The sequence below is a fragment of the Sceloporus undulatus genome, chromosome 1 (assembly GCF_019175285.1).
Source record: "Sceloporus undulatus isolate JIND9_A2432 ecotype Alabama chromosome 1, SceUnd_v1.1, whole genome shotgun sequence".
NCBI classification, from domain to species: Eukaryota; Metazoa; Chordata; class Lepidosauria; order Squamata; family Phrynosomatidae; genus Sceloporus; species Sceloporus undulatus.
In genome coordinates this window covers 272,751,478-272,768,417 of record NC_056522.1, presented here as the reverse complement: position 1 = coordinate 272,768,417, position 16,940 = coordinate 272,751,478, and the positions used below count along the sequence as shown (strand labels likewise).

At 42.8% G+C, this 16,940-nt stretch overlaps 1 protein-coding gene across 1 annotated transcript in view; it reads right to left on the bottom strand.

The window, feature by feature from the left end:
- USH1C (USH1 protein network component harmonin) overlaps positions 1–16,940 on the bottom strand; it is a 185,591-nt gene that overhangs the window by 168,441 nt on the left and 210 nt on the right. The window lies entirely within an intron of this gene.

The following is a 16,940-nucleotide window of genomic DNA, read 5'->3' as shown; positions in this document are numbered from 1 at the left end:
TTCATCACAGGGATCATCATACAGGTTTTTTCTCCCAGACCCTTTAGAAAGCCACTGTTTGACCCAAACCAGAATGGAGCAAAATTAGTAGATGAGTTGAGATGGCCAGGAAGATGTAAGAACAGGGCCTAATTAGGCTCATGTGCAAATGTACAAAATATTAGGAAGGATTACAATCCTGGGGAACATGCTATTAGACTTCATTCCCATGTATAAATTTGAAATGACACCTTGAGACACAAGGTAATAAACAAAATGTGCTTAACATACAGTCTAGGAAGTAGACACATCTTTGAGTGACTTCATCCAGAACCATATTCAAAGGACACATGGGAACACAGCCTTCCACTCTAAAAGGAAAAAAAATTACTGATTATTCACACAACATACATTGAAACAAAATAGGACCAATATGAGCAACATTAAACACCTGGGTAACCATACATGCATTGTACATAACCTGGCTTGAACTCCTTTGAGGTTAAGCTACTTTAAAATGGGTTTTGAACCACAGCCCTAATTTCTAAATCATTTAAGGTACAGGAACCTCTAGTTATTGTTCCCATTTTCCTAATTAGCTCACATATTGTGACTGATCTAATTTGCCATTCTGATGAACTGAGCTAATTCATGAACGATGTGACATAACCTTTGGAACAAATGCATATGCTTGTCCAATGATGAATACTTCCATTTAGAACTGGCAGGAAGCCTTTACATGCTTGTATAAAACTGTATCACTTGTTTGTTTATACCAACACTAATGGCCCATCAGACTGCTAAAATTTTGCCTTGCATGGGAAAGCAAAAAGCAAGAACAGAAGTGATTAGTGAGCATGGAAAGGATAGGATCAAGGGCTGGATATTAGGGGTAAGATTCAATATCTCAGAAATTGATACTAGTTGTTAAAAATATTTTATAGCAGATCAGTCCTATATGCTGTTTAGGTGTACCATCAAGTTGTTTCCAAATTATGGAAACCCTAAAGTGAACTTAACAGAGGGTTTTCTTGACAAGTTTCTTTAGAGAGAGTTTGCCATTTTCATCCCCTGAGGCTGAGAGCATGTGACTTGCCCAAGGTCAGGGTTTACATGACCAAGCTGGAACCTGAACCCTGGTCTTCAGAGTCATAGTGCAGTGCTCAAACCACTACACCTTCTAATCTCTATAGCTCCTTCTTTCTGCCCTCGCTTCTCCATATCTTCAATCTCTCTCTCTCTATAGGCTCCTTCCCTTCAGACTTCAAACATGCTCTCATTTCCCCTATTCTGAAAAAACCTTCTCTTGACCCCTCTTCTTTGTCTAGCTTTCTCTTCTTCCCTTTCTTTCTAAGGTTTTGGATCGGGTTGTTTATTCTCGCTGTCTTGAATTTCTTGAAGCCAACTCCATTCTTGATCCCTTTCAGTCTGGCTTCTGCCCACGGCATTCTACAGAGACAGCCCTCACCAAGATCTCAAACAATCTTTTACTGGCCAAGGCAAATGGCCTTTACTCTGTTGTCATCCTTCTTGATCCGTCTGCAGCCTTTGACACTGTTGATCACTCTCTTCCAGTTGATATACTTTCTGACCTTGGGTTCTCAGACTCTGTTCTCGACTGGTTTCGATCTTATTTGTCTGGCAGATCTTTTGCAGTGGTTGCTGGCGGTCAGACTTCTTCTCCTGTTCCCTTATCTGTTGGAGTTCCCCAGGGCTCTGTTCCGGGTCCCCTTCTGTTTTCTCTCTACACACTGTCCTTAGGTAAACTCATTAGCTCTTTTGGTTTTTCCTACCATCTGTATGCCAATGACACCCAGTTGTATTTTTCCACCCCCGACCTTTCTCCAAGGCTTGAACAGCAAGTTTCATCACGTCTCACAGCTGTCTCACAGTGGATGCGCCATCGGCGTTTGAAGCTCAACATGTCCAAGACGGAGCTTCTTGTCTTTCCTCCTAAGCCCAGCCAATTTTAAAAGTTTTAAAAATAAAACAGTTCTAACAAAAGCCTTTAACATATATATTTTTCCTGTGTTGAATTATGCCCATGAAATATAGCCATTCATACTGCCATGCAAACTGTTCTCCTATATTATTCTTACCATGATAATGGCCTAAATGTGAATAAATATTTTCAGAAACCTTTTGGCCATCACAATGTAGCACATGACCATCGTAACAGAAATATGGTCTCAAACACCAGTTAATTTTAGCATTCAGAAGCTTTAACTAAAACATCGCATCCTTCTGATCAACACAGTGACAATAAACTGGCATTACTCACTCTAGCTCTGATACCTCCACAGAGCTTCGCGCTACGGCTGTATTCTTCTCCACTCTCTGTCACCCGGCCACTTAAACTACGTATCAGATTCAAGACTTTCACTTTGCCAAACTTTCTAAAATAAATAAATAAAACTACAGGTCCCACATATATCATGTAGCACAAGTGCCTTTTCATCTGTCGTCCTTCAAACCAAATGAACTTCAATTACCTCTACAAATAAAAGATATTTTTTGCTATATTTAATTACACAAACTAAACTGTTACTACCATAATTTAAGAAGAAAGAAGACTGCCCTTATCTCAGAGACCTTGGAAAAAATCTTTTGGATACATCCTAAATTCCCAAATACTGATTTAGGAGATTCTAACAGTTCTAGTTATAAAAAGCAAAAACCTTCCAAGTTCTGAGTAACCTTAAAAGAGATGTTGTTCCACCTAGTCCAGATCGACTCTTGGTCACAGGCCCATACAAGGGAGACGAAAAAGGCAACAAAAATGGGAGTTGGAAAGCCCATACAACAAAGAGAAAGCTTCAAAAGTAGGAGGCATATATTAAAAAAAAGAAAGATAATATCATCCGGGCTTTTGAGGAGCAAACACATTTATAGCTTCAGCAATTCAATTTTGGAAATTATGTTGCCCAGAATCCCGTTACAGGGGAATTCTGGGACACTGATACGCCCCAAATACAGCCTTCTAGGCTCTGTATCATTGTGCTGATGCATTCCAGTCATATTGCAAAAATGTGATGTAACTTCAGGGTGCCATAATCAGGCACCTCCAACCCACACACAACCCCTCAGTGATGCCAACTGCCTAAATGACTACAACTATGCCACAGTAGCCATTGCCACAATTTAGACTCATGAATCAACCATCTTTAAACAAAACGTAACCAGTCTACCTGCAATTCAAATACGAACTTACTCTTCTGTAGATGAAATATGTGACTTACACTAAAATCAAACCACTTTACAATCTCACTGGGCAGAATCATTTAGCAATCTTCCTACATTCACTCATTGAACATGTATACAACAACACAACTAATTATTTGATAGCACATGTTTTTTAAAAAACACTTTCCTTAATCTGAAGAACGAGGACGATTTACTTTATTATATTATCTATTTATGGATGATATCCCACCTTCTCCAACCAAATGGGATTCAAAGCACACACACTAACAGTGTCACTACAACACTGCATTACGCATCCCAGCCCAGGTGAACCTAGCCAACGCATTTTGACCCCTGCTGACATTTCTGAACAATTCCAAAGCCAGCTCTATAGAATGCACTTCACACTAGTCCAAATGGAGTAATCAAGCCATGTGTCCCACATAGACTAGATTGGACTTTCAAGGAACGGCACCCAATAGTGCAATCAGTATAACTGTGCAAATGCACTCATGGCCAACAGCAAAACCAGGCACCAGCGCCGCAGATCCAAGTCCAGGACCACCACCCATTCTGTGAACCTGAATTTCAGGGAAAGTAACCCAGCACTCCTTCTCACCGATCTGCCTCTGACTGGACTAGTAGCACCAGCTTCTGATTAAGTTCAATTTGTTCATCCCTCATCCAGCCCATTACTGACCAGCCATACAATGGTTAGTAAAAAACAAAAAAACAAACAACAAAACCCCAGCTTCTTGGAATCTGATAAAAACACAAGAGACAGACTTCATGTCATCAGCACACTGATGATACCGAAACCCCCAAACTCTGCATGAGATCTCTCAGTGGCTTGCAGTAACATACAGCAGGCCCAACAGTACCATACCACTGACCGTACACTGCAGGCATAGTGGTCAGATGTTGAAACCAGGCATCTCCGAAGACCACCTTATTGTTTCTACCTCAAAGAAAACCGGAGCCAATGTAACAACACTCCTCCAGATCCCCATCTCAGAGAGACAACCCAAAGGATACACAGGTCAACAGTACTGCAAGCCAACTGAGAGGTCCAGCGCAAAACCAACACAGGGCACACTACCCTGATCTTTTGTTTGTTCTGCTGCCTTGAAGTCATTCCAAGTTTTAGCAACCCTAAAAACACATTATCACTGGGGTTTTCTTGCATGTTTGTTCAACGAGCGGCTTGCCATCCTCATGAGGCTGAGAGACTTTGACCTTCCCAAGGCCACCCAGTGGATTACCAACCCGTTCTCCAAACATCAAATAAAGTCAATGATCAAACCACTACCACCACACTGGCCCAATAAACCCTAACCCTAACCCCTTCTCATTCTGCACAGGTCATACCCAAGGCTTCCAGGCCGGCCGACACCACGACTGAAATGGATCAGCATAATCCAGGAATGCCCTGGACGTTGGAGGCCCCCATCACACACTCCAATACCTTGCATCTCACAAAAGCGACTGCCAATAGTTCTCCAATATTCTCGGTTCAAGCGAGGATTTTCCCAACTACAAGGCTGACTACTTAAGAGCTGACTTAACCAACAAGCCAAGGTACTTGCTGTTTCATTAGCAAATCAAACTAATAAGAATACAGCCTCTTTTACGAAAAGACTGGAAATCTGCCTCTTAGTGAGGCATTCGCTACTTCCCTTATCCAATCAACTGGTCCTCTCAGGCTGCTTTCAGCAGCCAGAACAAAAGGGCATGGATCCAATATGCATGCGGTGCTCTCAGTCTCCAAGGACGCACGTCCACATCCTCAGCTTCACAAAATTGAAAAACACTATACAATAACGCGCGACAAAGCATGCGGGGCAAGGTTAACACCAACAGACGACTATATCAAACTACAGCAATCTAAGTCCAAAGGGACTGATGATTTATCACACCAAAGTGCATAGCAACATCCTCACAACTGGCTGATGGGGTTTATATAACTGTTGTATATCTAAGGCCTCCACCAACCCCATTCTATATTAGTTGATTTGCTAAATAAAACAGCACGAGACACTATGACTGTTGTTAAGTCAGCTCACTTATGATGAACCTATTCTAGGTTTTCTTGACACGATAATTCAAAGTAGGTTTGTCATGGCTTCCTGTGAAGCTAGGAGAATGTCACTTGCCCCAAAGTTCACCCTGTGACGTTTCCTGGTTCCAAGAGTCTGAGGGGCTGATAGACTGCTCCTTCTACGCACCGCAGCCCCACTCTCGGCTACATGCCCCAGTCCCAATCTCTGCCTCCCGACATAAAAAGGCAACTGACAAACAGTGGATCCTTTTTGCCCCCCAGAAAGCCACCATACGACTGCTAGCGCCATGGCTTTCACTGCTCCTTGGCACTGCGTCATCCTGCAGATGCAGCGCCGGAGGACGTGCCGTGAACACCGCCCACCATGTCGTGTGGTGCAAGGCGTCGAGTCAGACCTGGGGTGACGTTAGGGTGTGCATCATGTGGATGCCCACACCCCGACTCCACCCCCAGGCTGGCCTTTCCCTCCGATCTGTACAACCCCTCACGCCAACAAATCTATCAAGAACCTAGAACAGTCACAAATATTCAAAGTACATCACTGACAATCATTTCTAAATGTGTTTCCAGCCACACTTATTACAAAAACACGGCAATCGAAGTTGCAACTCCGATGTCACGTGGTGTGATAAACTTTGTTGTTGTTGTGTGTGCCTCCAAGTAATTTGAATTATGGAGACCCACAGGTGAAAACCGACAATCAGGGTTTCTGGCAAGTTTATTCAGGTGGGGGTTGCCTATGTCACGCTCTGTGGCTGAGAGATGTGACGTGATACATCCCACTAACAGTCTTAGCACACAAATCTAAAAGAGCTATCCAAAGTGCCTTAATACCACCCAAATTAAATTCAGCATCTTGATAACTCATCTCTACTATTGTTGTTTTCCTTTAAGTCATTTCTGACTTATGGCCGACCCTACGATGATCCTCATCAATGGATTTTTTGGCAAAGCATTGTTCAGAGAGGGTTTACCTTCCCTACCCCCTGCAGGCTAGACACAGTGTGACTTTCTCACGGGCCACCACAGTGCCATTTCTGTGGTAGAGTGGGGATTTGAATCCTGCGTCTCTAGAGCTGCAGACCACACGCATCAAACCCAACCACCACAGCTGGCTCTTTTAAAACTACCTCTATAGGTTACCCCCCCCCCCCCCCCCCCCCCCCCCACCCCCCCCCCCCCCCCCCCCCCCCCCCCCCCCCCCCCCCCCCCCCCCCCCCCCCCCCCCCCCCCCCCCCCCGACCCCCCCCCCCCCCCCCCCCCCCCCCCCCCCCCCCCCCCCCCCCCCGCCGTAAACTTGTCAACTAATGCGCAAGTGAGCAAATCCTGTGTAGTGGTTTCAGCAATGGACTAGGACTCTGGAGACCAGGATAGAATCCTGGTTGGCTATACTCGCAAACCCACTGAGTTGCCCTTGGGCTAGCCATACTACTCTTCAGCCATCAGAGGACCGCACAGGCCAAAACCCCCTTGAATACGACTTGTCAAGAAAACCCCATGATAGGGTCACCCCATAATCTGAAAAGACTGAAGGCACCACAACAAACAACAAAACAACCACAGTGAACATCAATTCAAAAAGTAACTTCCCCAGCTCTCTGTGGTATATACACACGATCACCATTCCATGATAATATAACTATTGACCTCAACGCTACCTAGCTGGCTAGCTAACTTTATATATAAACATTTATGAAATCCAAAGCACTGTAGAAGATCGCAAGATCAATCCTTGAAATCTAGTCAAACTAGCACGTGCAGGAAACACCCCATACCCCAAAAACAATGTCAGTTTCATAATAAAACTGCATAGAGATGACATGTACAACAAGTGAACACGACAGGAATACTGGTCACGGTGTCATAGCATACTCCCCCCCCCCACCTTTAAAGAACCTTGACAGCAACACTACTGGACAGCGGCCTAATAACCTGACATAATCACATCCCACGTACATGTGCTATGACTATTCAAGTGCACCCACGACCCAAGTACAGAAGACCCCAAGGCCAGTGGAGACCAAGACAAAGCTCACTAGGAAGGAAAACACATGCTAGACCCACCCACAAAAGTATGCAAGCCAACACAAACCCAACACAAGACAATACAAAAGGAAAGTGATCTGCCAACACAGACACATCCTGAATATTTGAACCGAAACCCAGTCATTTATCTCATTAATCTTCATGCTTACTGCAAAACAAAACAAAAAACTCTGTATAAAGAACAGATTTAAACGTATCCCCAGCAATGTATGATGCAGACATAAAACCAAGAAAAAATCCCACCATAGTATAGAAGAGAAACATTTATAAGAATAAGAAATATTAGCCACTTCTGAATGGCACATATGATTGCGCATCATTAAATCAGAAGGATATAAACCAATGTGGTACTACATACTGCCTGGCACTTCTAGCAGACAGACAAACACATAAACCGAATAGGATCATATATCATGACACTATCTAAATGTTTGTCATTCAAGAGGAGACATTCTGCGACCTCCTCTCCATCAAAGCGCACAACCCACACCATTTCACAAGCACTGTTCCAGTCCCCAGTTGCTTCCCACACCAGGCAAACTCAAGGAAAAAGAACACCTTACTTCAGAATGTGACTTCGTCATCAGGCAGGGAAGTTAGGCTAAACTATGTTTCCAGGTTGTTTACTATGTTGTTATTCTGTGTAGACCCAATCAGAATATATAGCTGGCCTGATGACTTAAGTCATTGTTAGCTCCATTAACCAATGTAACTAGTTACATTGACTAATGGGCAACACAAATATCTATTTCAATTCAATACATGAAAACAGAATACTAATAATTACACAATTTAACTCTGGTAAAATAAGATTAATTAACATTATATGATTATTTTCTTACGAGACCTTGTCTGCAAAAGCCTATAGTAAACTTTTAATTTCAGAGGGGTTGTCTACCACCTGAAAGAAGGTGTTTCCTTTCCATTGCAGTTCCCCTTTGTACCCTCCAACAGAGGAGGGCAACCTTTTTGAGCCGGGGCCGGGTTGCTGTCCCTCAACAACTGTGGGGGCCAAGCCAAAAAATAAATAATAACATATATTTTAAATAAATAAATAAAATATAAAAAACAATTCCATACAATTACACTGCATACATTCATATTGAAGTAAAAACCAAACCAGTCGTTATGCCACCTCTCTCTTTTTTCTTTCTCTTCCTTCTGCAGCCTTGCAGTTCTGCAAAAGAACCTCCTCCTGCCTCTTCTGCACACACGACTTTATAGGAAGGAGAGGTTTGCAAAAATTAACTACTACTTCTTTCCTTCTTTCCTTCTTCTTTTTTTGCCGGGCACTGTCACACTCTCTCCACCCTCAGAGGATGGCAATGGCATCCCCACCCCCTTTAAAGAAACTGCCCAGAAAAACCCCACAGAAGCCACATAACAACTTGGAAGGGACACACACCGCAACAAACCCAAACTTGCCAGGGGGGCAAGTCACACGCTCTCAGCCTCAAGGAAGGCACTGGCAAAACCCACCACCACCTCTGAAAAAAACTTTGCAAAAGGATCGTTCATAATAAGTCAGGGAAAAGACTTGAAGGCACACAACAAACAACCACACCTCCAGCCCTTGTATCTGAAGGCCATGAGGGCACAGAGGGCAGAAATGGACTTCCCCTTCTGGGCAACCCCCCCCCCAATACACACACACACAATTCCAAAACACACACTAAGCACATTGGGCATTTACATGGCTTACTTAACATGGCAATCTCTTGCATATTTAATCAAGGCTATTGCAGAACCAAAACTCTTTGTGTTCACACTGAACATGGTTTTACAACATGCGCTATCCTTTTGGTCCACGTGGAAACTAATGATACTGCAAGACACAGCATTCAGAACATCCAAAAGGGATTACGAGCCTCTGGTAGGAAGCTGAAACGGAATGGATGTACAGGTTGTCATCTCGTCTTTCGCCAGTTGAAGGGCATGGTCCAGGAAGGGAGAGAAAATCGCGGATGTGAAAACAACTGGCTTCGCAGATGGTGCCCCGCGAGAAGATTTGGATTCTTTCGATCATGGGCGCGGGGTTCCATGAGGAGGGACTTCTTGCCAACCAGCGGGTGCATCATCAACCAGTTGGAAGAAACTGTTTTTGCCAACACGTCTCAAGAAACTTGATCAGGAGAGCTTTAAAACTGAGTTCCGAGGGGAAAGGGAGGCAATATTAAGAGCGAAAGGATGGCGAAAATAGTCAAACTGACATAGAGGAGACACAGGCAAACATGCAAGGACCCAACATAGAGGCAAAAACAACTTGCACAGCAGCAAGTAAAAGGGAACCATGGCTCGCGATGGTCTCTACACTAATGCACAGAGCATGGGAAATAAGCAAGATGAACTCGAACTCCTCGTACAACAAAGCCAAAATGATAATTAGGCCTCACTGAAACCTGGTGGGCTGAGTCTCCTGATGGACATGTGGAAATAGAGGGGATAACCTTATTAACGAGAATAGGCCCAAACAGGAAAGGACGGAGGAATAGCACTATATTCACAATATTTACACCAGTGAAGACGATCCTGGACATCAACTCATGGAAGCCAGTGGAGAGCATCTGGATAAGAATCAAAGGGGAGAGAAACAAACAAGGATTTACGGTGGGGTCTACTACAGCACCCCCAAGTCAGATGGATGGATGATATCTTTCTCGAACAGATGACCACACACAGTCAGAAAAGAGAGATGTAGTAGTGATGGGCGACTCACACTCTCTGATATTTGCTGGACAGTCAAACTCGGCAAAATCCTCACAGGTCTAGCAAATTCCTCACTTGCCTGGAAGACACTTTCATGGTCCAAAAGGTGGAAGAGGCAACAAGGGGATCAGCTATTTTGATCTCGATCCTAACCAAACACGGAGACTTGGTTAATGGGGTGCAAGTGGTGGGATCATTAGGTGGAAGTGACCATGTTCTCCTGGAGTTTGTAATACACTGGAAGGAGAACCAGGCATAGTCAGACAGCATCCTAGACTTTAGGAGAGCGGATTTCAGTAAACTAGAGAAGGATGAGAGCGATTCCATGGTCAGAAATACTAAAACAATAACAGGAGTTCAGGACGATGGGAGTTTCTCAAAAGAGAGATACTGAAGGCACAATTTCAAAACAGTTCCAGTGAGAAAGAAAAAAACGGGAGGTGTCTCAAGAAACACCAGGAGGATACTAAGAACTTTCCAACCGAGCTAAATTTGAAAGGAACACCTGTATAAGAAATGGAAAAAAAAGGGGGAAATCACAAAACGAATTCAAAGAAATAGCAGGAGGCATGTGTAGGGGTTAAAGTCAGAAAAGCTAAAGCGCAGAACAAACTCAGCTTGCTGGACGAGGTTAAGAAAAAAAACAAATAAAAAAAGGGCTTTTTGGAATTTCCGCAGCAACAAGAAAAGAAGGAAACGGTAGGGCCACTGCGTGGAGAAGATGGCAAAATGCTAACAGAAGACGAGAAAAGGCAGAATTACTCAACACCTTCTTGCCTCAGTCTTCTCAGAAAAAGAAAAAGGGTGCTCAAACCTGCGGATAATGGAGCAGAGGACACAGAATAGGGGAAATTACCGCACAAAAAAAGTAAAGAGCTAGTAGAGGAACACCTTGTTAATCTAAAGAATTAAGCTCTCCGGGACCCAGCATGAACTCCATCAGGGTATTAAAAAGAACTGGCAAATGTAATCTCGGAGCCATTGGCAATAATCTTTGAAAACTACTGGAAAAACAGGAGAGATCCCAGCAGACTGGGGAGGGCAAACTGTTTCCCCATCTTCAAAAAGGGGGGAAAAAAGAGGCTCCAACAATTATCGTCCAGTTGTTCGCATCAGTACTAGGAAAGATTCTGGAGCAGTCATTAAACAGAGAGTCTGTGAAACATCTAGAACGCAATGCCATCATCACAAAAAGTCAACATGGGTTTCAGAGAAACAAGTCATGCCAGACAAACCTATCTCTTCTTTGAATAAAATTACCAGCTTGGTGATGATGAAAGGGAATGCTTTGGAATTAGTATATCTTGATTTAGTAAGGCCTTTGACAGGTTTCCCATATTTCTTGCAAAAAAGCTTGTAAAATGTGGGCTAGACAAGGCAACTGTTACATGGATCGTAATTGGTGACCGGCCGCACCCAAGGGGCTCTGTCCTGGGCCCAGTGCTATTCAACATCTTTATCAAGCGCCTGGATGACAGAAATGGGAGCTATACTATCAAATTTGCAGATGACACCAAATAGGGGAATAGCTAATACCCCAGAGGACAGGATCAAGATTCAAAATGACCTGAATAGACTAGAAAGCTGGGCCAAAGCTAACAAAATGAAATTCAAAACAGAGAAATGTAAGGTATTGCACTTAGGGCGAGAAAAATAAAATGCAAGATATAGGATGGGTGACACCGCGCTAATGAACTAGTCATGTGTGAAAGGATCTAGGAGTCCAAGTAGACCACAAGTTGAACATGAGTGAACAGTGTGATGCGGCAGCTAAAAGGCCAATGCTATTTTAGGCTGCATCAATAGAAGTAAGTGTCTAGATCAAGAGAAGTAATAGTGCCACGTATTCTGCTCTGGTCAGGCCCCACCTAGAAATTGTGTCCAGTTCTGGGCACCACAATTCAGAAAGGACATGAGAAACTGGAGCGTGTCCAAAGGGGCGACAAAAATGGTAAGGGTCTGGAAACCATGCCCTATGAGGAACGACTTAGGGAGCTGGGGATGTTTAGCCTGGAGAAAAGAAGGTTAAGAGGTGATATGATTAGCCTGTTTTATATTTGAAGTGTCATATTGAGGAGGGAGCACGTTGTTTTCTGCTGCTCCAGAGAACAGGACCCGGAACCATGGATGCAGCTACAGGAAAAGAGATTCCACTACATTAGGAGGAACTCCTGCACGTAATGGCTGTTCGACAGGGAATGCATCCCTGGAGGTTATCGAGTCTCCTTCCTTGGGGTCTTCTTTTAAACAGACGGCTGGATGGCCATCTGTCAGGATGCTTTGATTTGGTTTCCTGCATGGCAGGGTGGGACTGGATGGCCCTAGTGGTCTTCTTCCAACTCTATGATTCTATATCATGATTCTATGTCCAGGTGGTTTCACAAGTAGAAGTGATTGCTGTTTCATGTTTCTTGCACCAACTATACTTCTCAGAAGTGTTTTACTTGTCAAGGGACTTTGGTTTTTCTTCACTGTGCATGAGTTTGTAAAAATCACAGCCAATTTACACGGCCATGCCCCAGAGGCTTGCTGATACTCAATATCAACATTAAAACCAAAAACACACACGAAATGGCACTTGAAAGTCACACTCTCTCAGCTGCTGAAAACAGTGCCTGCCTGCTCTCAGCTGACTCATATCGTCATCATCACCTCATCATCATCACACTCATTGTCAAAAACAAGGGAGACTTTAGCATTAAAAGCACCAAAAAAACACTTTGGAAGGTGACACTCTCTCGGCTCTAAACAGTGCCTGCATGCCTCTGAAGCCGACTCATATCATCATCATCACCCATCATCATCATCATCACATCACATCATCATCATCATCATCACCATCACACCACAACTAACATGTCAAAAAACAAGGGCGAATTGTTAGCATTAAAAGCACCAAAAAAAAAAATAAAAAACCACTGTAGCCAGAGGATGGCCACACACCATCTCCTTCCTCCTCCTGTTCCCCCCTCCTCCTCCGCTTCTGTTCCCCCTTCTCCTCCTCCTCCCCCTCCTTCATGCCCCCGTGCTGGCCTGGGGGCAGGGCGGAGAAGGCAGAGAGGGGCGGGAGCCTATGAGGAGGTGGCGTCACCCGGCGGCCCCAGAGCCTCTCCCCGCCCTGTGGGAAGGCTGAGGCCTCCCCACAGGGCGGGGAGGAGGGATCCACCGCGCTCTCGCCAATCGGCAGTTTGCCGCGGCCCAGAGCCTCTCCCACACACTGTGGGAAGGCCGAGGCCTCCCCACATGGGCGGGGAGAGGAGAAGAGCCCCGGCGATCGCGCCAATCGTGGTTCAGGCCGGGCTGGGGCTGTCCCATGGTCTCCGCGGGCGGATCCGGCCCACGGGCCATAAGTTGCCGACCCCTGCCCTAAAACCTGCTCCAGAAGGCTATGGGATGCTTCCGAACCGCAGAAGGGGTGACAATGGAGGACCAGAGAGAGCAAGGAGCATGTTAAGTGATTGAACCTGGCAGTATTATTGCTGACAGACTAAAAAGCTGGGCATCCAACCATATGGATGGATGGCCATCTGTCGAGAGCACTTTGAATGTGTATTCCGTATGGCCAGTGGTTTGAAACTGGACGCTTCCAACTCACATGCTTCTATTATATAAACTGTTTTAAAACACAACAGTGTACATCTGACCATTCACACAGAACATGAGTGTCCATGCTTCTACTTTTATCATTAATAAAGAAAGATAGATTGTAGGTTATATTACAGATTCATTCACTATTTTGTTTGTTGTTTTACTAACTACTGTGGCTATTACTGTCAATATACTTAAAATTAATTTAGTCCCAACAGTGTTCCCAGCATCTGAAGTTAATGAAGCAAGATTTCAAATAGATTGTTCCTTAGGAGCACCAGCGTTACTCATTATTGGGACTGTGGGGAGAGAAGTTTATTTAATCAAATTGGTCCCAGAATGACTTGTGCATCTATCTCAGATATAAAACGGTTACAAGTACAAGTACAAGACCATAACTACTATGTTATATACATATGCCTGCAGACTGTCTGTGCTGCCCAGCCCTGGTGATAGTTAACAGGTACGAATGACAGTCAATACTCCCACAAGTATGCACAGCTTTTTATTACAATTAAAAAAGAAATATAATGGCTTATTAGTATAGTATAAAAAGCTTAATATTCTCAAACGTTTATTTTTACAACAGTTTCTCTTTTTCAGAGAATTTTTTTAAAAACTGACTTTAACATCTGTTTCATTCTAAGCTATACAAGACCAAAAGTCTAATCTTTTTTCCTATTGTGTGCAGAGGGACTAACCTAAACACCTTAATGTAACTCTAGTGAAAGAGGGAGGGTGGGAATTAAAGAACAGAATTCCATAGAAAGTACAGACCAATAATAATAATAATAATAATAATAATAATAATAATAATTTGCTGGAAGCCATCTAATAATTTCAAGGTAAAACGATGATACTTAAAATAAATATTTTAAAAGAATTATTTGATTCATATTCTAGTGGTGTAACAGGTAGAGTGGAATTTTGGATGGGTTCATGTTTGTTGCATATAAAAATTAAGTACAACTACTCGGAAAGCCAGCATGGTGTGTATGATTTGAAGTTGGACTACGACTCTGGAGACCAGGTTCAAATGCTTGCTCATGAGAACCCGTGTGGAGTAGAGGTTGACGCTGGACTATGACTCTGGAGACCAGGGTTAAATTCCCCACTTGACATAAAAAACACCTTGGGGAAGCCACCTCTCGCCTCAGGAGAAGGCAAAGGCAACCCTTTTTCTAACAAATCTTGCAAGATAGGGTTGCCTTAAGTTCCCTAAGTTGGAAATAACTTGAAGGTGACAACAACAGATATCAGATCAAATTTATTATAGGTACACATATCTAAAATCCCAAGAGGTGTGCAAACAAATACTGATCGGTTTTACATATTAAGGTAAGCTGGATCAACCCTCTCATACACACACCAAGATGTCTCTCTGACAAGAACTCAAAATGACCTTTTGGTAATGAGTCCAGCATTAAGGCATCACTGCAATTGGATTTTACCTGCACTGTAAAAGATAAAGAATCAAACTATGTTAAAGACTATAGCTGTATTAAGTTTTGAATCAAAAATTTTCCCACCCCGTGTTGGCTTGCAGCTATTGAATTCAGTTTTTTAAAAATGGCTATGAACAAGAGAGCCATTATAAATACAACTGACTTTGCCAAGTCCCTTGGTCGCTGACAAGAAGCGCCTAAAAGGGGGAAGGGGGACCAGAAGAAGAAAGAAGGAGGAGAAAAGGTTTTTTGTTTTCGTTTCTTGGTTTAAATGCTGTGTAAGGTTTGTATGGTTTTGTATAATGTTCTGAATTTATTTTACATTTATAATATTATAACATTTTACAACTTTTTAAAAATGTTTTCTTTGTTTTTTAAACGTTGTATCTACATTTTAATGCTCTGTATTGTTTTTAACTTGTAGCTTTTAAATTTTTTTCGCTGCCTTGAGTCCTATACTGGGAGAAAGGTGAGATATAATTAATTTCAAGTCAAACAACACCACGCCTGCAAGGAAAATTTTAAAAATATTAATTAATTAATTAATTTAAAGTTTTCCTTGGAGCCAGCTTGGTGTAGTGGAGTATTGAACTAGGACATTGGGAGTCCTGGTTTCAAATCCCAGTTCAGATCATGGAAACCCCCTGGGACCTTGGGCAAGTCACACTCTCTCTGCCTCAGAGGTTGACAATGGCAAACCCCTCTGCAAGAACTTTCCAAGAAAACCTTGGGCCGCCAGAAGTCGGAAACACACTGAAGCGAACAACAACAAACAGCAAACAAACAGGCGTGGCAGGTAATATATAAATTAAATTAATACTTAAAAAAAATACTACTACTGCCAAGCAATCATTTGCTGTTGTTGTTGTGTGTGCCTTCAAGTCGTTTCCTATATGTATACAAACATAATGTCCTATATTGCTCCCCCATTGGTTGGTGAAAAACTGATATGGGTATAACCATGACCTTGAATTGTGATCTGAAATGTGTTCCTGAAATTAAAATGTATTTTGCAATTATATTTACAAGCTATTTTTATACTGGTCAACCAGAATCTCTACTACACTACTACTAACGTCCATCATATATAGATAATACTATAAAAATATAAAATATCATATAAATAAATATATATATTTAAACCTAATATATTTATACTACATATATATTAATACATATAAAAATAAGAAATGACTTAAATAGTATTAAAATTACCATTGTATATTACTATATATATATCTATTATATATATCTGCATTCATTATATATTATATACTTATAGGAAAATGACTTGACAGGCCCACACAAACAACAACAGCAAAGGATGCTGGGGGGTGCTAATATCTATTTTTATATATATATCTATTATATATCTTATATCTTATATAGTATTACTTGCCAAGTTATCATTTGCGTTTGTTGTTGTTGTTGTGGGCCTTCAAGTCATTTCCTATGTATATAATATATAATGTGTGTGTGTGTGTGGTGTTTGTGTGTTATATATATATATATATATCTCAATATATTTTAACTATTTTAATAGAAAACTTTCCCAGAAAGTGCAGAAGCAGCGAAGGAGCTTCTTCCTTTCACTCTGCCTGGAAGCTGTTCCCTTTTTGACAAGTGGAATCCACGGTCAATTCCGGAGAGAGAGAGAGAAAGGAGGAGGGAGAGGGAGAGGAAGGATGACAAGAGGGAGACGGTTGTCAGGCCCTAGTAGACCTTGGCATCCCGGACAGACTCCAGACTCCCCCTGGTCCCAACTACCCCCGCCCCCCCCGAGTCCATCCAGGAGAGAAAGTGACCCTAATCCCCCTTCCAGCCCCTCTTGCTTTCCCCGGGGAGAAGAAAGCTCCTTCTGTTGAAAGGGACGTTACCTCCTCCTCTACTCCTTCTCTCTCAGGGACCTGATACCACTCAAAAGCCCATAGTGT